Source organism: Saccoglossus kowalevskii, chromosome 8 (assembly GCF_978046115.1).
Source record: "Saccoglossus kowalevskii chromosome 8, keSacKowa6.1, whole genome shotgun sequence".
NCBI lineage: Eukaryota > Metazoa > Hemichordata > Enteropneusta > Harrimaniidae > Saccoglossus > Saccoglossus kowalevskii.
This window is the reverse complement of record NC_140648.1, coordinates 20,537,856-20,565,792: the sequence shown is the minus strand read 5'-3', so window position 1 is coordinate 20,565,792 and position 27,937 is coordinate 20,537,856.

Here is a 27,937-nt window from a genome sequence, read left to right as displayed (position 1 = left end):
TCTATTCAGATATACTTTGATCTGATACATACTATTCAGGAATACTTTGATCTCCTAGATTCTATTCAGATATACTTCAATTTGATCTGATACATTCTATTCAGGTATACTTTGATCTCCTAGATTCTATTCAGTTATACTTCAATTTGATCTGATATACTCTATCCAGATATACTTTGATCTGATACATTCTATTCAGATATACTTTGATCTGATACACTCGATTCAGATATGCTTTGATCTGATACACTATTCAGATATGCTTTGATTTGATACACTATGCATATATACTTTGATCTCAAAGACACTATTCAGATATACTTTAATTTGATCTGATATACTCTATTCAGATATACTTTTGTCTGATACACTCTATTCAGATACACTTTGATCTGATACATTCTATTCAGATATACTTTGATGTGATACAATCGATTCAGATATACTTTGATCTGATACATTCTATTCAGATATATTTTGATCTGATACATTCTATTCAGATATACTTTGATCTGATACATTCTATTCAGATATACTTTGATGTGATACAATCTATTCAGATATACTTTGATCTGATACATTCTATTCAGATATACTTTGATCTGATACACTCTATTCAGATACACTTTGATCTGATACATTCTATTCAGATATACTTTGATCTGATACACTCTATTCAGATATGCTTTGATCTGATACATTCTATTCGGATACACTTTGATATGATACACTCTATTCAGATATGCTTTGATCTGATACATTTTATTCAGATATTCTTTGATCTGATACATTTTATTCAGACATACTTGGATCTGATACATTCTATTCAGAAATATTTTGATCTGATACACTCTATTCAGATATACTTTGATCTGATACATTCTATTCAGATATACTTTGATCTGATACACTCTATTCAGATATACTTTGATCTGATACACTCTATTCAGATATACTTTGATCTGATACACTCTATTCAGATATACTTTGATCTGATACACTCTATTCAGATATACTTTTATCTGATACATTCTTTTCAGATATACTTTGATCTGATACACTCGATTCAGATATACATTGATCTGATATACTCTATCCAGATATACTTTGATATGATACACTCTATTCAGATATACTTTGATCTGATACATTCTATTCAGATATACTTCAATTTGATCTGATATACTCTATCCTGATATACTTTGATCTGATACTTTCTATTCAGGTATACTTTGATCTCCTAGATTCTATTCAGATATACTTCAATTTGATCTGATATACTCTATTCAGATATACTTTGATCTGATACACTCTATTCAGATATGCTTTGATCTGATACACTCGATTCAGATATACTTTGATCTCATACATTCTATTCAGGTATACTCTGAAGGGATACACTCTATTCAGATATACTGTGATCTGATACACTCTATTCACATATACTTTGATCTGATATACTCGGTTCAGTTATATTTTGATCTGATACACTATTCAGATATGCTTTGATCTGATACATTCTATTCAGATATACTTTGATCTGATACACTCTATTCCGATATGCTTTGATATGATACACTCTATTCAGATATACTTTGATCTGATACATTCTATTCAGATATACTTTGATCTGATACATTCTATTCAGATATACTTTGATCTGATACATTCTATTCAGATATACTTTGATCTGATACATTCTATTCAGATATACTTTGATCTGATACACTCGATTCAGATATACTTTGATCTGATACATTTTATTCCGATATACTTTGATCTGATACATTCAATTCTGATATATTTTGATCTGATACATGATATTCAGATATACTTTGATCTGATACATTCTATTCAGATATACTTTGATCTGATACATTCTATTCAGATATACTTTGATCTGATACATTCTATTCAGATATATACTTTGATCTGATACACTATATTCAGATATATACTTTGATCTGATACATTCTATTCAGATATACTTTGATATGATACACTCAGATATGCTTTGATCGGATAAATTCTATTCAGATATACTTTGATCTGATACAATCTATTCAGATTTAATTTGATCTGATACATTCTATTCAGATATACTTTGATCTGATACATTCTATTCAGATATACTTTGATGTGATACATTCTATTCGGATATACTTTGATCTGATACATTCTATTCAGATATACTTTGATATAATACACTCTATTCTGATATGCTTTAATATGATACACTATATTCAGATATATACTTTGATCTGATACATTCTATTCAGACATACTTTGATCTGATACATTCTATTCAGAAATATTTTGATCTGATACATTTTTTTCAGATATACTTTGATCTGATACATTCAATTCTGATATATTTTGATCTGATACATGATATTCAGATATTCTTTGATCTGATACATTCTATTCAGATATATTTTGATCTGATACATTCTATTCAGATATACTTTGATATGATACACTCTATTCAGATATGCTTTGATCTGATACATTCTCTTCAGATATACTTTGATATGATACACTCTATTCAGATATACTTTGATCTGATACATTCTATTCAGATATACTTCAATTTGATCTGATATACTATATCCTGATATACTTTGATCTGATACTTTCTATTCAGGTATACTTTGATCTCCTAGATTCTATTCAGATATACTTCAATTTGATCTGATATACTCTATCCAGATATATTTTGATCTGATACTTTCTATTCAGATATACTACTACTTTGATCTGATACATTCTATTCAGATATACTTTGATCTGATACATTCTATTCAGATATACTTTGATATGATACACTCTATTCAGATATGCTTTGATCTGATACATTTTATACAGATATACTTTGATCTGATACATTTTATTCAGATATACTTTGATCTGATACATTCAATTCTGATATACTTTGATCTGCTACATGATATTCAGATATACTTAGATCTGATACATTCTTTTCAGATATACTTTGATCTGATACACTCGATTCAGATATACTTTGATCTGATATACTCTATCCAGATATACTTTGATCTGATACTTTCTATTCAGGTATACTTTGATCTCCTAGATTCTATTCAGATATACTTCAATTTGATCTGGTACATTCTATTCAGATATATTTTGATCTGATACATTCTATTCAGATATACTTTGATCTGATACACTCGATTCAGATATACTTTGATCTGATACATTTTATTCCGATATACTTTGATCTGATACATTCAATTCTGATATATTTTGATCTGATACATGATATTCAGATATACTTTGATCTGATACATTCTTTTCAGATATACTTTGATCTGATACATTCTTTTCAGATATACTTTGATCTGATACACTCGATTCAGATATACATTGATCTGATATACTCTATCCAGATATACTTTGATATGATACACTCTATTCAGATATACTTTGATCTGATACATTCTATTCAGATATACTTCAATTTGATCTGATATACTCTATCCTGATATACTTTGATCTGATACTTTCTATTCAGGTATACTTTGATCTCCTAGATTCTATTCAGATATACTTTGATCTGATACACTCTATTCAGATATGCTTTGATCTGATACACTCGATTCAGATATACTTTGATCTGATACATTCTATTCAGGTATGCTTTGATCTGATACACTCTATTCAGATATGCTTTGATCTCATACATTCTATTCAGGTATACTCTGAAGGGATACACTCTATTCAGATATACTTTGATCTGATACATTCTATTCAGATATACTGTGATCTGATACACTCTTTTCAGATATACTTTGATCTGATACACTCTATTCAGATATACTTTGATCTGATACATTCTATTCAGATATACTTCAATTTGATCTGATATACTCTATCCTGATATACTTTGATCTGATACTTTCTATTCAGGTATACTTTGATCTCCTAGATTCTATTCAGATATACTTCAATTTGATCTGATATACTCTATTCAGATATACTTTGATCTGATACACTCTATTCAGATATGCTTTGATCTGATACACTCGATTCAGATATACTTTGATCTCATACATTCTATTCAGGTATACTCTGAAGGGATACACTCTATTCAGATATACTGTGATCTGATACACTCTATTCACATATACTTTGATCTGATATACTCGGTTCAGTTATATTTTGATCTGATACACTATTCAGATATGCTTTGATCTGATACATTCTATTCAGATATACTTTGATCTGATACACTCTATTCCGATATGCTTTGATATGATACACTCTATTCAGATATACTTTGATCTGATACATTCTATTCAGATATACTTTGATCTGATACATTCTATTCAGATATACTTTGATCTGATACATTCTATTCAGGTATACTCTGAAGGGATACACTCTATTCAGATATACTTTGATCTGATACATTCTATTCAGATATACTGTGATCTGATACACTCTTTTCAGATATACTTTGATCTGATATACTCGGTTCAGTTATGATTTGATCTGATACGCTATTCAGATATGCTTTGATCTGATACATTCTATTCAAATATACTTTGATCTGATACATACTATTCAGGTATACTTTGATCTCCTAGATTCTATTCAGATATACTTCAATTTGATCTGATACATTCTATTCAGGTATACTTTGATCTCCTAGATTCTATTCAGGTATACTTCAATTTGATCTGATATACTCTATCCAGATATACTTTGATCTGATACATTCTATTCAGGTATAACCTGAAGTGATACACTCTATTCAGATATACTTTGATCTGATATACTCTATTCAGATATACTTTTGTCTGATACACTCTATTCAGATACACTTTGATCTGATACATTCTATTCAGATATACTTTGATGTGATACAATCTATTCAGATATACTTTGATCTGATACATTCTGTTCAGATATACTTTGATCTGATACATTCTATTCAGATATACTTTGATCTGATACATTCTTTTCAGATATACTTTGATGTGATACAATCTATTCAGATATACTTTGATCTGATACATTCTATTCAGATATACTTTGATCTGATACACTCTATTCAGATACACTTTGATCTGATACATTCTATTCAGATATACTTTGATCTGATACACTCTTTTCAGATATGCTTTGATCTGATACATTCTATTCGGATACACTTTGATATGATACACTCTATTCAGATATGCTTTGATCTGATACATTTTATTCAGATATACTTTGATCTGATACATTTTATTCAGACATACTTGGATCTGATACATTCTATTCAGAAATATTTTGATCTGATACATGGTATTCAGATATATATTGATCTGATACATTCAATTCTGATATATTTTGATCTGATACATGATATTCAGATATGCTTTGATCTGATACATTCTATTCAGATATACTTTGAACTGATACAATCTATTCAGATATACTTTGATCTGATACATTCTATTCAGATATACTTTGATCTGATACATTCTATTCAGATATACTTTGATGTGATACATTCTATTCAGATATACTTTGATCTGATACATTCTATTCGGATATACTTTGATGTGATACATTCTATTCAGATATACTTTGATATGATACACTCTATTCAGATATACTTTGATCTGATTCACTCTATTCAGATATACTTTGATCTGATACATTCTATTCAGATATACTTTGATCTGATACACTCTATTCAGATATACTTTGTTCTGATACGCTCTATTCAGATATACTTTGATCTGATACACTCGATTCAGATATGATTTGATCCGATACCCTCTATTCAGATATACATTTATCTGAAATACTCGATTCAGCTATGCTTTGATCTGATACACTATTCAGATATGCTTTGATCTGATACACTCTATTCAGATATCCTTTGATATGATACACTCTATTCAGATATGCTTTGATCTGATACGCTCTATTCAGATGTACTTTGATCTGTTACACTCTATTCAGATATACTTTGATCTGATACATTCTATTCAGATATACTTTGATCTGATGCAATCTATTCCGATATACTTTGATCTGATACACTCTATTCAGATATGATTTGATCCGACACCATCTATTCAGATATACTTTTATCTGAAATACTAGATTCAGCTATGCTTTGATCTGATACACTCTATTCAGATATCTTTTGATATGATACACTCTATTCAGATATGCTTTGATCTGATACACTTTATTCAGATATACTTTGATCTGATACACTCTATTCAGATATGATTTGATCTGATACATTGTACTCAGGTATACTTTGATCTCCTAAGATTCTATTCAGATATACTTCAATTTGATCTCATATACTCTATCCAGGTATACTTTGATCTGATACATGCTATTCAGGTATACCCTAAAGCGATAAACTCTATTCATATATACTTTGATCTTATAGACTCTATTCAGATGTACTTTAATTTGATCTGATACACTCGATTCAGATATACTTTGATCTGATACATACTATTCAGGTATACCCTGAAGCGATACACTCTATTCATATATACTTTGATCTCATAGACTCTATTCAGATATACTTTAATTTGATCTGATACACTCTATTCAGATATACTTTGATCTGATACATACTATTCAGGTATACTTTGATCTCCTAGATTCTATTCAGATATACTTCAATTTGATCTGATATACTCTATCCAGATATACTTTGATCTGATACATTCTATTCAGATATACTTTGATATGATACACTATTGAGATATGCTTTGATCTATTCAGATATACTTTAATCTGATACAATCTATTCAGATATACTTTTATCTGATACACTCTATTCAGATATACTTTTATCTGATATACTCGATTCAGATATGCTTTGATCTGATACACTATTCAGATATGCTTTGATCTGATACACTCTATTCAGATATACCTTGATCTGATACACTCTATTCAGATATACTTTGATCTTATACATTCTATTCAGATATACTTTGATCTGATACACTATATTCAGATATACTTTGATCTGATACACTATATTCAGATATACTTTGATCTGATACACTATATTCAGATATAAGTTGATCTGATACATTCTATTCAGATATACTTTGATCTGATACACTCTATTCAGATATGCTTTGATATGATACACTATATTTAGATATACTTTGATCGATACATTCTATTCAGATATGCTTTGATCTGATACATTGTATTCAGGTATACTTTGATCTCCTAAGATTCTATTCAGATATACTTCAATTTGATCTCATATTCTCTATCCAGATATACTTTGATCTGATACATTCTATTCAGGTATTCCCTGAAGCGATACACTCTATTCATATATACTTTGATCTCATAGACTCTATTCAGATATACTTTAATTTGATCTGATACACTCTATTCAGATATACTTTGATCTGATACATACTATTCAGGTTTAATTTGATCTCCTAGATTTTATTCAGATATACGTCAATTTGATCTGATACATTCTATTCAGGTATACTTTGATCTCCTAGATTCTATTCAGATATTCTTTTATCTGATACATTCTATTCAGACATACTTTGATCTGATACACTCTATTCACATATACTTTGATCTGATACATTCTATTCAGATATACTTTGATCTGATACACTCGATTCAGATATGCTTTGATCTGATACACTATTCAGATATGCTTTGATTTGATACACTATTCATATATACTTTGATCTCAAAGACACTATTCAGATATACTTTAATTTGATCTGATATACTCTATCCAGATATACTTTGATCTGATACATTCTATTCAGGTATACCTTGATCTCCCAGATTCTATTCAGATATACTTCAATTTGATACACTATATTTAGATATACTTTGATCGATACATTCTATTCAGATATGCTTTGATCTGATACATTGTATTCAGGTATACTTTGATCTCCTAAGATTCTATTCAGATATATTTCAATTTGATCTCATATACTCTATCCAGATATACTTTGATCTGATACATTCTATTCAGGTATTCCCTGAAGCGATACACTCTATTCATATATACTTTGATCTCATAGACTCTATTCAGATATACTTTAATTTGATCTGATACACTCTATTCAGATATACTTTGATCTGATACATACTATTCAGGTTTACTTTGATCTCCTAGATTCTATTCAGATATACTTCAATTTGATCTGATACATTCTATTCAGGTATACTTTGATCTCCTAGATTCTATTCAGATATTCTTTTATCTGATATATTCTATTCAGACATACTTTGATCTGATACACTCTATTCACATATACTTTGATCTGATACATTCTATTCAGATATACTTTGATCTGATACACTCGATTCAGATATGCTTTGATCTGATACACTATTCAGATATGCTTTGATTTGATACCCTATTCATATATACTTTGATCTCAAATACACTATTCAGATATACTTTAATTTGATCTCATATACTCTATCCAGACATACTTTGATCTGATACATTCTATTCAGGTATACCTTGATCTCCTAGATTCTATTCAGATATACTTCAATTTGATCTCATATACTCTAACTAGATATTCTTTGATCTGTTACATTGTATTCAGGTATACTTTGATCTCCTAAGATTCTATTCAGATATACTTCAATTTGATCTCATATACTCTATCCAGATATACTTTGATCTGATACATTCTATTCAGGTATACAATGAAGCGATACACTCTATTCATATATACTTTGATCTCATAGACTCTATTCAGATATACTTTAATTTGATCTGATACACTCTATTCAGATATACTTTGATCTGATACATACTATTCAGGTATACTTTGATCTCCTAGATTCTATTCAGATATACTTCAATATGATCTGATACATTCTATTCAGGTATACTTTGATCTCCTAGATTCTATTCAGGTATACTTCAATTTGATCTGATATACTCTATCCAGATATACTTTGATCTGATACATTCTATTCAGGTATAACCTGAAGTGATACACTCTATTCAGATATACTTTGATCTGATATACTCTATTCAGATATACTTTTGTCTGATACACTCTATTCAGATACACTTTGATCTGATACATTCTATTCAGATATACTTTGATGTGATACAATCTATTCAGATATACTTTGATCTGATACATTCTATTCAGATATACTTTGATCTGATACATTCTATTCAGATATACTTTGATCTGATACATTCTATTCAGATATACTTTGATCTGATACACTCTATTCAGATACACTTTGATCTGATACATTCTATTCAGATATACTTTGATCTGATACACTCTATTCAGATATGCTTTGATCTGATACATTCTATTCGGATACACTTTGATATGATACACTCTATTCAGATATGCTTTGATCTGATACATTTTATTCAGATATACTTTGATCTGATACATTTTATTCAGACATACTTGGATCTGATACATTCTATTCAGAAATATTTTGATCTGATACATGGTATTCAGATATATATTGATCTGATACATTCAATTCTGATATATTTTGATCTGATACATGATATTCAGATATGCTTTGATCTGATACATTCTATTCAGATATACTTTGAACTGATACAATCTATTCAGATATACTTTGATCTGATACATTCTATTCAGATATACTTTGATCTGACACATTCTATTCAGATATACTTTGATGTGATACATTCTATTCAGATATACTTTGATCTGATACATTCTATTCGGATATACTTTGATGTGATACATTCTATTCCGATATACTTTGATATGATACACTCTATTCAGATATGATTTAATATGATTCACTCTATTCAGATATACTTTGATCTGATACATTCTATTCAGATATACTTTGATCTGATACATTCTATTCAGATATACTTTGATCTGATACGCTCTATTCAGATATACTTTGATCTGATACACTCGATTCAGATATGATTTGATCCGATACCCTCTATTCAGATATACATTTATCTGAAATACTCGATTCAGCTATGCTTTGATCTGATCCACTATTCAGATATGCTTTGATCTGATACACTCTATTCAGATATGCTTTGATCTGATACGCTCTATTCAGATATACTTTGATCTGTTACACTCTATTCAGATATACTTTGATCTGATACATTCTATTCAGATATACTTTGATCTGATGCAATCTATTCCGATATTCTTTGATCTGATACACTCTATTCAGATATGATTTGATCCGACACCCTCTATTCAGATATACTTTTATCTGAAATACTCGATTCAGCTATGCTTTGATCTGATACACTCTATTCAGATATCTTTTGATATGATACACTCTATTCAGATATGCTTTGATCTGATACACTTTATTCAGATATACTTTGATCTGATACACTCTATTCAGATATGATTTGATCTGATACATTGTACTCAGGTATACTTTGATCTCAAAGATTGTATTCAGATATACTTCAATTTGATCTCATATACTCTATCCAGATATACTTTGATCTGATACATGCTATTCAGGTATACCCTAAAGCGATAAACTCTATTCATATATACTTTGATCTTATCGACTCTATTCAGATGTACTTTAATTTGATCTGATACACTCTATTCAGATATACTTTGATCTGATACATACTATTCAGGTATACTCTGAAGCGATACACTCTATTCATATATACTTTGATCTCATCGACTCTATTCAGATATACTTTTATCTGATACACTCTATTCAGATATACTTTTATCTGATATACTCGATTCAGATATGCTTTGATCTGATACACTATTCAGGTATGCTTTGATCTGATACACTCTATTCAGATATACCTTGATTTGATACACTCTATTCAGATATACTTTGATCTTATACATTCTATTCAGAAATACTTTGATCTGATACACTATATTCAGATATACTTTGATCTGATACACTATATTCAGATATACTTTGATCTGATACACTATATTCAGATATACGTTGATCTGATACATTCTATTCAGATATACTTTGATCTGATACACTATTCAGATATGCTTTGATATGATACACTATATTTAGATATACTTTGATCGATACATTCTATTCAGATATGCTTTGATCTGATACATTGTATTCAGGTATACTTTGATCTCCTAAGATGCTATTCAGATATACTTCAATTTGATCTCATATTCTCTATCCAGATATACTTTGATCTGATACATTCTATTCAGGTATTCCCTGAAGCGATACACTCTATTCATATATACTTTGATCTCATAGACTCTATTCAGATATACTTTAATTTGATCTGATACACTCTATTCAGATATACTTTGATCTCCTAGATTCCATTCAGATATACTTCAATTTGATCTGATACATTCTATTCAGGTATACTTTGATCTCCTAGATTCTATTCAGGTATACTTCAATTTGATCTGATATACTCTATCCAGATATACTTTGATCTGATACATTCTATTCAGGTATAACCTGAAGTGATACACTCTATTCAGATATACTTTGATCTGATATACTCTATTCAGATATACTTTTGTCTGATACACTCTATTCAGATACACTTTGATCTGATACATTCTATTCAGATATACTTTGATGTGATACAATCTATTCAGATATACTTTGATCTGATACATTCTATTCAGATATACTTTTATGTGATACAATCTATTCAGATATACTTTGATCTGATACATTCTATTCAGATATACTTTGATCTGATACATTCTATTCAGATATACTTTGATCTGATACATTCTATTCAGATATACTTTGATGTGATACAATCTATTCAGATATACTTTGATCTGATACATTCTATTCAGATATACTTTGATCTGATACACTCTATTCAGATACACTTTGATCGATACATTCTATTCAGATATACTTTGATCTGATACATTCTATTCGGATATGCTTTGATCTGATACATTTTATTCAGATATACTTTGATCTGATACATTTTATTGAGACATACTTGGATCTGATACATTCTAGTCAGAAATATTTTGATCTGATACATGGTATTCAGATATACTTTGATCTGATACATTCTATTCAGATATACTTTGATATGATACACTCTATTCAGATATGATTTAATATGATTCACTCTATTCAGATATACTTTGATCTGATACATTCTATTCAGATATACTTTGATCTGATACACTCTATTCAGATGTACTTTGATCTGATAGAGCTCTATTCAGATATACTTTGATCTGATACACTCGATTCAGATATGATTTGATCCGATACCCTCTATTCAGATATACATTTATCTGAAATACTCGATTCAGCTATGCTTTGATCTGATACACTATTCAGATATGCTTTGATCTGATACACTCTATTCAGATATCCTTTGATATGATACACTCTATTCAGATATGCTTTGATCTGATACGCTCTATTCAGATATACTTTGATCTGTTACACTCTATTCAGATATACTTTGATCTGATACATTCTATTCAGATATACTTTGATCTGATGCAATCTATTCCGATATACTTTGATCTGATACACTCTATTCAGATATGATTTGATCCGACACCCTCTATTCAGATATACTTTGATCTGTTACACTCTATTCAGATATACTTTGATCTGATACATTCTATTCAGATATACTTTGATCTGATGCAATCTATTCCGATATACTTTGATCTGATACACTCTATTCAGATATGCTTTGATCTGATACACTTTATTCAGATATACTTTGATCTGATACACTCTATTCAGATATGATTTGGTCTGATACATTGTACTCAGGTATACTTTGATCTCCTAAGATTCTATTCAGATATACTTCAATTTGATCTCATATACTCTATCCAGATATACTTTGATCTGATACATGCTATTCAGGTATACCCTAAAGCGATAAACTCTATTCATATATACTTTGATCTCATAGACTCTATTGAGATATACTTTAATTTGATCTGATACATTCTATTCAGGTATACTTTGATCTCCTAGATTCTATTCAGTTATACTTCAATTTGATCTGATATACTCTATCCAGATATACTTTGATCTGATACATTCTATTCAGATATACTTTGATCTGATACATACTATTCAGGTATACTTTGATCTCCTAGATTCTATTCAGATATACTTCAATTTGATCTGATACATTCTATTCAGGTATACTTTGATCTCCAAGATGCTATTCAGATATACTTCAATTTGATCTGATATACTCTATCCAGATATACTTTGATCTGACACATTCTATTCAGATATACTTTGATATGATACACTCTATTGAGATATGCTTTGATTTATTCAGATATACTTTAATCTGATACAATCTATTCAGATATACTTTTATCTGGTACACTCTATTCAGATATATTTTTAACTGATATACTCGATTCAGATATGCTTTGATCTGATACACTATTCAGATATGCTTTGATCTGATACACTCTATTCAGATATACCTTGATCTGATACGCTCTATTCAGATATACTTTGATCTTATACATTCTATTCAGATATACTTTGATCTGATACACTATATTCAGATATACTTTGATCTGATACACTATATTCAGATATACTTTGATCTGATACACTATATTCAGATATACGTTGATCTGATACATTCTATTCAGATATACTTTGATCTGATACACTCTATTCAGATATGCTTTGATATGATACACTATATTTAGATATACTTTGATCGATACATTCTATTCAGATATGCTTTGATCTGATACATTGTATTCAGGTATACTTTGATCTCATAGACTCTATTCAGATATACTTTAATTTGATCTGATACACTCTATTCAGATATACTTTGATCTGATACATACTATTCAGGTTTACTTTGATCTCCTAGATTCTATTCAGATATACTTCAATTTGATCTGATACATTCTATTCAGGTATACTTTGATCTCCTAGATTCTATTCAGATATTCTTTTATCTGATACATTCTATTGAGACATACTTTGATCTGATACACTCTATTCACATATACTTTGATCTGATACATTCTATTCAGATATACTTTGATCTGATACACTCGATTCAGATATGCTTTGATCTGATACACTATTCACATATGCTTTGATTTGATACACTATGCATATATACTTTGATTTCAAAGACACTATTCAGATATACTTTAATTTGATCTGATATACTCTATCCAGATATACTTTGATCTGATACATTCTATTCAGGTATACCTTGATCTCCTAGATTCTATTCAGATATACTTCAATTTGATCTCATATACTCTAACTAGATATTCTTTGATCTGTTACATTGTATTCAGGTATACTTTGATCTCCTAAGATTCTATTCAGATATACTTCAATTTGATCTCATATACTCTATCCAGATATACTTTGATCTGATACATTCTATTCAGGTATACCCTGAAGCGATACACTCTATTCATATATACTTTGATCTCATAGACTCTATTCTGATATACTTTAATTTGATCTGATACACTCTATTCAGATATACTTTGATCTGATACATACTATTCAGGTATACTTTGATCTCCTAGATTCTATTCAGATATACTTCAATTTGATCTGATACATTCTATTCAGGTATACTTTGATCTCCTAGATTCTATTCAGTTATACTTCAATTTGATCTGATATACTCTATCCAGATATACTTTGATCTGATACATTCTATTCAGATATACTTTGATCTGATACACTCGATTCAGATATGCTTTGATCTGATACACTATTCAGATATGCTTTGATTTGATACACTATGCATATATACTTTGATCTCAAAGACACTATTCAGATATACTTTAATTTGATCTGATATACTCTATTCAGATATACTTTTGTCTGATACACTCTATTCAGATACACTTTGATCTGATACATTCTATTCAGATATACTTTGATGTGATACAATCGATTCAGATATACTTTGATCTGATACATTCTATTCAGATATATTTTGATCTGATACATTCTATTCAGATATACTTTGATCTGATACATTCTATTCAGATATACTTTGATGTGATACAATCTATTCAGATATACTTTGATCTGATACATTCTATTCAGATATACTTTGATCTGATACACTCTATTCAGATACACTTTGATCTGATACATTCTATTCAGATATACTTTGATCTGATACACTCTATTCAGATATGCTTTGATCTGATACATTCTATTCGGATACACTTTGATATGATACACTCTATTCAGATATGCTTTGATCTGATACATTTTATTCAGATATTCTTTGATCTGATACATTTTATTCAGACATACTTGGATCTGATACATTCTATTCAGAAATATTTTGATCTGATACATGGTATTCAGATATATATTGATATGATACATTCAATTCTGATATATTTTGATCTGATACATGATATTCAGATATGCTTTGATCTGATACATTCTATTCAGATATACTTTGAACTGATACAATCTATTCAGATATACTTTGATCTGATACATTCTATTCAGATATACTTTGATCTGATACATTCTATTCAGATATACTTTGATGTGATACATTCTACATTCTATTCAGATATACTTTGATCTGATACATTCTATTCAGATATACTTTGATCTGATACATTTTATTCAGATATTCTTTGATCTGATACATTTTATTCAGACATACTTGGATCTGATACATTCTATTCAGAAATATTTTGATCTGATACATTCTATTCAGATATATTTTGATCTGATACATGATATTCAGATATGCTTTGATCTGATACATTCTATTCAGATATACTTTGAACTGATACAATCTATTCAGATATACTTTGATCTGATACATTCTATTCAGATATACTTTGATCTGATACATTCTATTCAGATATACTTTGATGTGATACATTCTAAATTCTATTCAGATATACTTTGATCTGATACATTCTATTCAGATATACTTTGATCTGATACACTCTATTCAGACATGCTTTGATGTGATACACTATATTCAGATATACTTTGATCTGATACATTCTATTCAGATATACTTTGATCTGATACATTCTATTCAGATATACTTTGATCTGATACATTCTATTCAGATATATTTTGATCTGATACATTCTATTCAGATATACTTTGATATGATACACTCAGATATGCTTTGATCTGATAAATTCTATTCAGATATACTTTGATCTGATACAATCTATTCAGATTTAATTTGATCTGATACATTCTATTCAGATATACTTTGATCTGATACATTCTATTCAGATATACTTTGATGTGATACATTCTATTCGGATATACTTTGATCTGATACATTCTATTCAGATATACTTTGATATAATACACTCTATTCTGATATGCTTTAAAATGATACACTATATTCAGATATATACTTTGATCTGATACATTCTATTCAGACATACTTTGATCTGATACATTCTATTCAGAAAGATTTTGATCTGATACATTTTATTCAGATATACTTTGATCTGATACATTCAATTCTGATATATTTTGATCTGATACATGATATTCAGATATACTTTGATCTGATACATTCTATTCAGATATATTTTGATCTGATACATTCTATTCAGATATACTTTGATATGATACACTCTATTCAGATATGCTTTGATCTGATACATTCTCTTCAGATATACTTTGATATGATACACTCTATTCAGATATACTTTGATCTGATACATTCTATTCAGATATACATCAATTTGATCTGATATACTATATTCTGATATACTTTGATCTGATACTTTCTATTCAGGTATACTTTGATCTCCTAGATTCTATTCAGATATACTTCAATTTGATCTGATATACTCTATCCAGATATATTTTGATCTGATACTTTCTATTCAGGTATACTTTGATCTCCTAGATTCTATTCAGATATACTTCAATTTGATCTGATATACTCTATTCCGATATAATTTTATCTGATACACTCTATTCAGATATGCTTTTATCTGATACATTCTATTCGGATACACTTTGATATGATACACTCTATTCAGATATCCTTTGATCTGATACATTTTATTCAGATATACTTTGATCTGATACATTTTATTCAGACATAATTTGATCTGATACATTCTATTCAGAAATATTTTGATCTGATACATTTTATTCAGATATACTTTGATCTGATACATTCAATTCTGATATATTTTGATCTGATACAATCTATTCAGATATACTTTGATCTGATACATTCTATTCAGATATATTTTGATCTGATACATTCTATTCAGATATACTTTCATATGATACACTCTATTCAGATATGCTTTGATCTGATACATTCTATTCAGATATACTTTGATCTGATACAATCTATTCAGATACACTTTGATCTGATACATTCTATTCAGATATACTTTAATCTGATACATTCTATTCAGATATACTTTGATCTGATACATTCTATTCAGATATACTTTGATCTGATACATTCTATTCTGATATACTTTGATCTGATACATTCTATTCAGATATACTTTGATCTGATACACTATATTCAGATATATACTTTGATCTGATACATTCTATTCAGATATACTTTGATATGATACACTCAGATATGCTTTGATCTGATAAATTCTATTCAGATATACTTTGATCTGATACAATCTATTCAGATTTAATTTGATCTGATACATTCTATTCAGATATACTTTGATCTGATACATTCTATTCAGATATACTTTGATGTGATACATTCTATTCGGATATACTTTGATCTGATACATTCTATTCAGATATACTTTGATATAATACACTCTATTCTGATATGCTTTAATATGATACAATATATTCAGATATATACTTTGATCTGATACATTCTATTCAAACATACTCTGATCTGATACATTCTATTCAGAAATATTTTGATCTGATACATTTTTTTCAGATATACTTTGATCTGATACATTCAATTCTGATATATTTTGATCTGATACATGATATTCAGATATACTTTGATCTGATACATTCTATTCAGATATATTTTGATCTGATACATTCTATTCAGATATACTTTGATATGATACACTCTATTCAGATATGCTTTGATCTGATACATTCTCTTCAGATATACTTTGATATGATACACTCTATTCAGATATACTTTGATCTGATACATTCTATTCAGATATACTTCAATTTGATCTGATATACTATATCCTGATATACTTTGATCTGATACTTTCTATTCAGGTATACTTTGATCTCCTAGATTCTATTCAGATATACTTCAATTTGATCTGATATACTCTATCCAGATATATTTTAATGTGATACTTTCTATTCAGGTATACTTTGATCTCCTAGATTCTATTCAGATATACTTCAATTTGATCTGATATACTCTATTCAGATATACTTTTATCTGATACACTCTATTCAGATATACTACTACTTTGATCTGATACATTCTATTCAGATATACTTTGATCTGATACATTCTATTCAGATATACTTTGATATGATACACTCTATTCAGATATGCTTTGATCTGATACATTTTATACAGATATACTTTTATCTGATGCATTTTATTCAGATATACTTTGATCTGATACATTCAATTCTGATATATTTTGATCTGCTACATGATATTCAGATATACTTAGATCTGATACATTCTTTTCAGATATACTTTGATCTGATACACTCGATTCAGATATACTTTGATCTGATATACTCTATCCAGATATACTTTGATCTGATACTTTCTATTCAGGTATACTTTGATCTCCTAGATTCTATTCAGATATACTTCAATTTGATCTGGTACATTCTATTCAGATATATTTTGATCTGATACATTCTATTCAGATATACTTTGATCTGATACACTCGATTCAGATATACTTTGATCTGATACATTTTATTCCGATATACTTTGATCTGATACATTCAATTCTGATATATTTTGATCTGATACATGATATTCAGATATACTTTGATCTGATACATTCTATTCAGATATACTTTGATCTGATACATTCTATTCAGATATACTTTGATCTGATACACTATATTCAGATATATACTTTGATCTGATACATTCTATTCAGATATACTTTGATATGATACACTCAGATATGCTTTGATCGGATAAATTCTATTCAGATATACTTTGATCTGATACAATCTATTCAGATTTAATTTGATCTGATACATTCTATTCAGATATACTTTGATCTGATACATTCTATTCAGATATACTTTGATGTGATACATTCTATTCGGATATACTTTGATCTGATACATTCTATTCAGATATACTTTGATATAATACACTCTATTCTGATATGCTTTAATATGATACACTATATTCAGATATATACTTTGATCTGATACATTCTATTCAGACATACTTTGATCTGATACATTCTATTCAGAAATATTTTGATCTGATACATTTTTTTCAGATATACTTTGATCTGATACATTCAATTCTGATATATTTTGATCTGATACATGATATTCAGATATACTTTGATCTGATACATTCTATTCAGATATATTTTGATCTGATACATTCTATTCAGATATACTTTGATATGATACACTCTATTCAGATATGCTTTGATCTGATACATTCTCTTCAGATATACTTTGATATGATACACTCTATTCAGATATACTTTGATCTGATACATTCTATTCAGATATACTTCAATTTGATCTGATATACTATATCCTGATATACTTTGATCTGATACTTTCTATTCAGGTATACTTTGATCTCCTAGATTCTATTCAGATATACTTCAATTTGATCTGATATACTCTATTCAGATATATTTTGATCTGATACTTTCTATTCAGGTATACTTTGATCTCCTAGATTCTATTCAGATATACTTCAATTTGATCTGATATACTCAATTCCGATATACTTTTATCTGATACACTCTATTCAGATATACTACTACTTTGATCTGATACATTCTATTCAGATATACTTTGATCTGATACATTCTATTCAGATATACTTTGATATGATACACTCTATTCAGATATGCTTTGATCTGATACATTTTATACAGATATACTTTGATCTGATACATTTTATTCAGATATACTTTGATCTGATACATTTTATTCAGATATACTTTGATCTGATACATTCAATTCTGTTATATTTTGATCTGCTACATGATATTCAGATATACTTAGATCTGATACATTCTTTTCAGATATACTTTGATCTGATACACTCGATTCAGATATACTTTGATCTGATATACTCTATCCAGATATACTTTGATCTGATACTTTCTATTCAGGTATACTTTGATCTCCTAGATTCTATTCAGATATACTTCAATTTGATCTGGTACATTCTATTCAGATATACTTTGATCTGATACACTCGATTCAGATATACTTTGATCTGACACATTTTATTCCGATATACTTTGATCTGATACATTCAATTCTGATATATTTTGATCTGATACATGATATTCAGATATATTTTGATCTGATACATGATATTCAGATATACTTTGATCTGATACATTCTTTTCAGATATACTTTGATCTGATACATTCTTTTCAGATATACTTTGATCTGATACACTCGATTCAGATATACATTGATCTGATATACTCTATCCAGATATACTTTGATATGATACACTCTATTCAGATATACTTTGATCTGATACATTCTATTCAGATATACTTCAATTTGATCTGATATACTCTATCCTGATATACTTTGATCTGATACTTTCTATTCAGGTATACTTTGATCTCCTAGATTCTATTCAGATATACTTTGATCTGATACACTCTATTCAGATATGCTTTGATCTGATACACTCGATTCAGATATACTTTGATCTGATACATTCTATTCAGGTATGCTTTGATCTGATACACTCTATTCAGATATGCTTTGATCTCATACATTCTATTCAGGTATACTCTGAAGGGATACACTCTATTCAGATATACTTTGATCTGATACATTCTATTCAGATATACTGTGATCTGATACACTCTTTTCAGATATACTTTGATCTGATACACTCTATTCAGATATACTTTGATCTGATACATTCTATTCAGATATACTTCAATTTGATCTGATATACTCTATCCTGATATACTTTGATCTGATTCTTTCTATTCAGGTATACTTTGATCTCCTAGATTCTATTCAGATATACTTCAATTTGATCTGATATACTCTATTCAGATATACTTTGATCTGATACACTCTATTCAGATATGCTTTGATCTGATACACTCGATTCAGATATACTTTGATCTCATACATTCTATTCAGGTATACTCTGAAGGGATACACTCTATTCAGATATACTGTGATCTGATACACTCTATTCACATATACTTTGATCTGATATACTCGGTTCAGTTATATTTTGATCTGATACACTCTATTCAGATATACTTTGATCTGATACATTCTATTCAGATATGCTTTGATCTGATACATTCTATTCAGATATACTCTGAAGGGATACACTCTATTCAGATATACTTTGATCTGATACATTCTATTCAGATATACTGTGATCTGATACACTCTTTTCAGATATACTTTGATCTGATATACTCGGTTCAGTTATGATTTGATCTGATACGCTATTCAGATATGCTTTGATCTGATACATTCTATTCAGATATACTTTGATATGATACACTCTATTCAGATATACTTTGATCTGATACATTCTATTCAGATATACTTTGATCTGATACATTCTATTCAGATATACTTTGATCTGATACACTCTATTCAGATATACTTTGATCTGATACACTCTATTCAGATATACTTTGATCTGATACACTCTATTCAGATATACTTTGATCTGATACACTCTATTCAGATATACTTTTATCTGATACATTCTTTTCAGATATACTTTGATCTGATACACTCGATTCAGATATACATTGATCTGATATACTCTATCCAGATATACTTTGATATGATACACTCTATTCAGATATACTTTGATCTGATACATTCTATTCAGATATACTTCAATTTGATCTGATATACTCTATCCTGATATACTTTGATCTGATACTTTCTATTCAGGTATACTTTGATCTCCTAGATTCTATTCAGATATACTTCAATTTGATCTGATACATTCTATTCAGGTATACTTTGATCTCCTAGATTCTATTCAGATATTCTTTTATCTGATACATTCTATTCAGACATACTTTGATCTGATACACTCTATTCACATATACTTTGATCTGATACATTCTATTCAGATATACTTTGATCTGATACACTCGATTCAGATATGCTTTGATCTGATACACTATTCAGATATGCTTTGATTTGATACACTATGCATATATACTTTGATTTCAAAGACACTATTCAGATATACTTTAATTTGATCTGATATACTCTATCCAGATATACTTTGATCTGATACATTCTATTCAGGTATACCTTGATCTCCTAGATTCTATTCAGATATACTTCAATTTGATCTCATATACTCTAACTAGATATTCTTTGATCTGTTACATTGTATTCAGGTATACTTTGATCTCCTAAGATTCTATTCAGATATACTTCAATTTGATCTCATATACTCTATCCAGATATACTTTGATCTGATACATTCTATTCAGGTATGCTTTGATCTGATACACTCGATTCAGATATACTTTGATCTCATACATTCTATTCAGGTATACTCTGAAGGGATACACTCTATTCAGATATACTGTGATCTGATACACTCTATTCACATATACTTTGATCTGATATACTCGGTTCAGTTATATTTTGATCTGATACACTCTATTCAGATATACTTTGATCTGATACATTCTATTCAGATATGCTTTGATCTGATACATTCTATTCAGATATACTTTGATCTGATACACTCTATTCAGATATACTTTGATCTGATACACTCTATTCAGATATACTTTGATCTGATACACTCTATTCAGATATACTTTGATCTGATACACTCTATTCAGATATACTTTTATCTGATACATTCTTTTCAGATATACTTTGATCTGATACACTCGATTCAGATATACATTGATCTGATATACTCTATCCAGATATACTTTGATCTGATACATTCTCTTCAGATATACTTTGATATGATACACTCTATTCAGATATACTTTGATCTGATACATTCTATTCAGATATACTTCAATTTGATCTGATATACTATATCCTGATATACTTTGATCTGATACTTTCTATTCAGGTATACTTTGATCTCCTAGATTCTATTCAGATATACTTCAATTTGATCTGATATACTCTATTCAGATATATTTTGATCTGATACTTTCTATTCAGGTATACTTTGATCTCCTAGATTCTATTCAGATATACTTCAATTTGATCTGATATACTCAATTCCGATATACTTTTATCTGATACACTCTATTCAGATATACTACTACTTTGATCTGATACATTCTATTCAGATATACTTTGATCTGATACATTCTATTCAGATATACTTTGATATGATACACTCTATTCAGATATGCTTTGATCTGATACATTTTATACAGATATACTTTGATCTGATACATTTTATTCAGATATACTTTGATCTGATACATTTTATTCAGATATACTTTGATCTGATACATTCAATTCTGTTATATTTTGATCTGCTACATGATATTCAGATATACTTAGATCTGATACATTCTTTTCAGATATACTTTGATCTGATACACTCGATTCAGATATACTTTGATCTGATATACTCTATCCAGATATACTTTGATCTGATACTTTCTATTCAGGTATACTTTGATCTCCTAGATTCTATTCAGATATACTTCAATTTGATCTGGTACATTCTATTCAGATATACTTTGATCTGATACACTCGATTCAGATATACTTTGATCTGACACATTTTATTCCGATATACTTTGATCTGATACATTCAATTCTGATATATTTTGATCTGATACATGATATTCAGATATATTTTGATCTGATACATGATATTCAGATATACTTTGATCTGATACATTCTTTTCAGATATACTTTGATCTGATACATTCTTTTCAGATATACTTTGATCTGATACACTCGATTCAGATATACATTGATCTGATATACTCTATCCAGATATACTTTGATATGATACACTCTATTCAGATATACTTTGATCTGATACATTCTATTCAGATATACTTCAATTTGATCTGATATACTCTATCCTGATATACTTTGATCTGATACTTTCTATTCAGGTATACTTTGATCTCCTAGATTCTATTCAGATATACTTTGATCTGATACACTCTATTCAGATATGCTTTGATCTGATACACTCGATTCAGATATACTTTGATCTGATACATTCTATTCAGGTATGCTTTGATCTGATACACTCTATTCAGATATGCTTTGATCTCATACATTCTATTCAGGTATACTCTGAAGGGATACACTCTATTCAGATATACTTTGATCTGATACATTCTATTCAGATATACTGTGATCTGATACACTCTTTTCAGATATACTTTGATCTGATACACTCTATTCAGATATACTTTGATCTGATACATTCTATTCAGATATACTTCAATTTGATCTGATATACTCTATCCTGATATACTTTGATCTGATTCTTTCTATTCAGGTATACTTTGATCTCCTAGATTCTATTCAGATATACTTCAATTTGATCTGATATACTCTATTCAGATATACTTTGATCTGATACACTCTATTCAGATATGCTTTGATCTGATACACTCGATTCAGATATACTTTGATCTCATACATTCTATTCAGGTATACTCTGAAGGGATACACTCTATTCAGATATACTGTGATCTGATACACTCTATTCACATATACTTTGATCTGATATACTCGGTTCAGTTATATTTTGATCTGATACACTCTATTCAGATATACTTTGATCTGATACATTCTATTCAGATATGCTTTGATCTGATACATTCTATTCAGATATACTCTGAAGGGATACACTCTATTCAGATATACTTTGATCTGATACATTCTATTCAGATATACTGTGATCTGATACACTCTTTTCAGATATACTTTGATCTGATATACTCGGTTCAGTTATGATTTGATCTGATACGCTATTCAGATATGCTTTGATCTGATACATTCTATTCAGATATACTTTGATATGATACACTCTATTCAGATATACTTTGATCTGATACATTCTATTCAGATATACTTTGATCTGATACATTCTATTCAGATATACTTTGATCTGATACACTCTATTCAGATATACTTTGATCTGATACACTCTATTCAGATATACTTTGATCTGATACACTCTATTCAGATATACTTTGATCTGATACACTCTATTCAGATATACTTTTATCTGATACATTCTTTTCAGATATACTTTGATCTGATACACTCGATTCAGATATACATTGATCTGATATACTCTATCCAGATATACTTTGATATGATACACTCTATTCAGATATACTTTGATCTGATACATTCTATTCAGATATACTTCAATTTGATCTGATATACTCTATCCTGATATACTTTGATCTGATACTTTCTATTCAGGTATACTTTGATCTCCTAGATTCTATTCAGATATACTTCAATTTGATCTGATACATTCTATTCAGGTATACTTTGATCTCCTAGATTCTATTCAGATATTCTTTTATCTGATACATTCTATTCAGACATACTTTGATCTGATACACTCTATTCACATATACTTTGATCTGATACATTCTATTCAGATATACTTTGATCTGATACACTCGATTCAGATATGCTTTGATCTGATACACTATTCAGATATGCTTTGATTTGATACACTATGCATATATACTTTGATTTCAAAGACACTATTCAGATATACTTTAATTTGATCTGATATACTCTATCCAGATATACTTTGATCTGATACATTCTATTCAGGTATACCTTGATCTCCTAGATTCTATTCAGATATACTTCAATTTGATCTCATATACTCTAACTAGATATTCTTTGATCTGTTACATTGTATTCAGGTATACTTTGATCTCCTAAGATTCTATTCAGATATACTTCAATTTGATCTCATATACTCTATCCAGATATACTTTGATCTGATACATTCTATTCAGGTATGCTTTGATCTGATACACTCGATTCAGATATACTTTGATCTCATACATTCTATTCAGGTATACTCTGAAGGGATACACTCTATTCAGATATACTGTGATCTGATACACTCTATTCACATATACTTTGATCTGATATACTCGGTTCAGTTATATTTTGATCTGATACACTCTATTCAGATATACTTTGATCTGATACATTCTATTCAGATATGCTTTGATCTGATACATTCTATTCAGATATACTCTGAAGGGATACACTCTATTCAGATATACTTTGATCTGATACATTCTATTCAGATATACTGTGATCTGATACACTCTTTTCAGATATACTTTGATCTGATATACTCGGTTCAGTTATGATTTGATCTGATACGCTATTCAGATATGCTTTGATCTGATACATTCTATTCAGATATACTTTGATATGATACACTCTATTCAGATATACTTTGATCTGATACATTCTATTCAGATATACTTTGATCTGATACATTCTATTCAGATATACTTTGATCTGATACACTCTATTCAGATATACTTTGATCTGATACACTCTATTCAGATATACTTTGATCTGATACACTCTATTCAGATATACTTTGATCTGATACACTCTATTCAGATATACTTTTATCTGATACATTCTTTTCAGATATACTTTGATCTGATACACTCGATTCAGATATACATTGATCTGATATACTCTATCCAGATATACTTTGATATGATACACTCTATTCAGATATACTTTGATCTGATACATTCTATTCAGATATACTTCAATTTGATCTGATATACTCTATCCTGATATACTTTGATCTGATACTTTCTATTCAGGTATACTTTGATCTCCTAGATTCTATTCAGATATACTTCAATTTGATCTGATACATTCTATTCAGGTATACTTTGATCTCCTAGATTCTATTCAGATATTCTTTTATCTGATACATTCTATTCAGACATACTTTGATCTGATACACTCTATTCACATATACTTTGATCTGATACATTCTATTCAGATATACTTTGATCTGATACACTCGATTCAGATATGCTTTGATCTGATACACTATTCAGATATGCTTTGATTTGATACACTATGCATATATACTTTGATTTCAAAGACACTATTCAGATATACTTTAATTTGATCTGATATACTCTATCCAGATATACTTTGATCTGATACATTCTATTCAGGTATACCTTGATCTCCTAGATTCTATTCAGATATACTTCAATTTGATCTCATATACTCTAACTAGATATTCTTTGATCTGTTACATTGTATTCAGGTATACTTTGATCTCCTAAGATTCTATTCAGATATACTTCAATTTGATCTCATATACTCTATCCAGATATACTTTGATCTGATACATTCTATTCAGGTATACCCTGAAGCGATACACTCTATTCATATATACTTTGATCTCATAGACTCTATTCAGATATACTTTAATTTGATCTGATACACTCTATTCAGATATACTTTGATCTGATACATACTATTCAGGTATACTTTGATCTCCTAGATTCTATTCAGATATACTTCAATTTGATCTGATACATTCTATTCAGGTATACTTTGATCTCCTAGATTCTATTCAGTTATACTTCAATTTGATCTGATATACTCTATCCAGATATACTTTGATCTGATACATTCTATTCAGATATACTTTGATCTGATACACTCGATTCAGATATGCTTTGATCTGATACACTATTCAGATATGCTTTGATTTG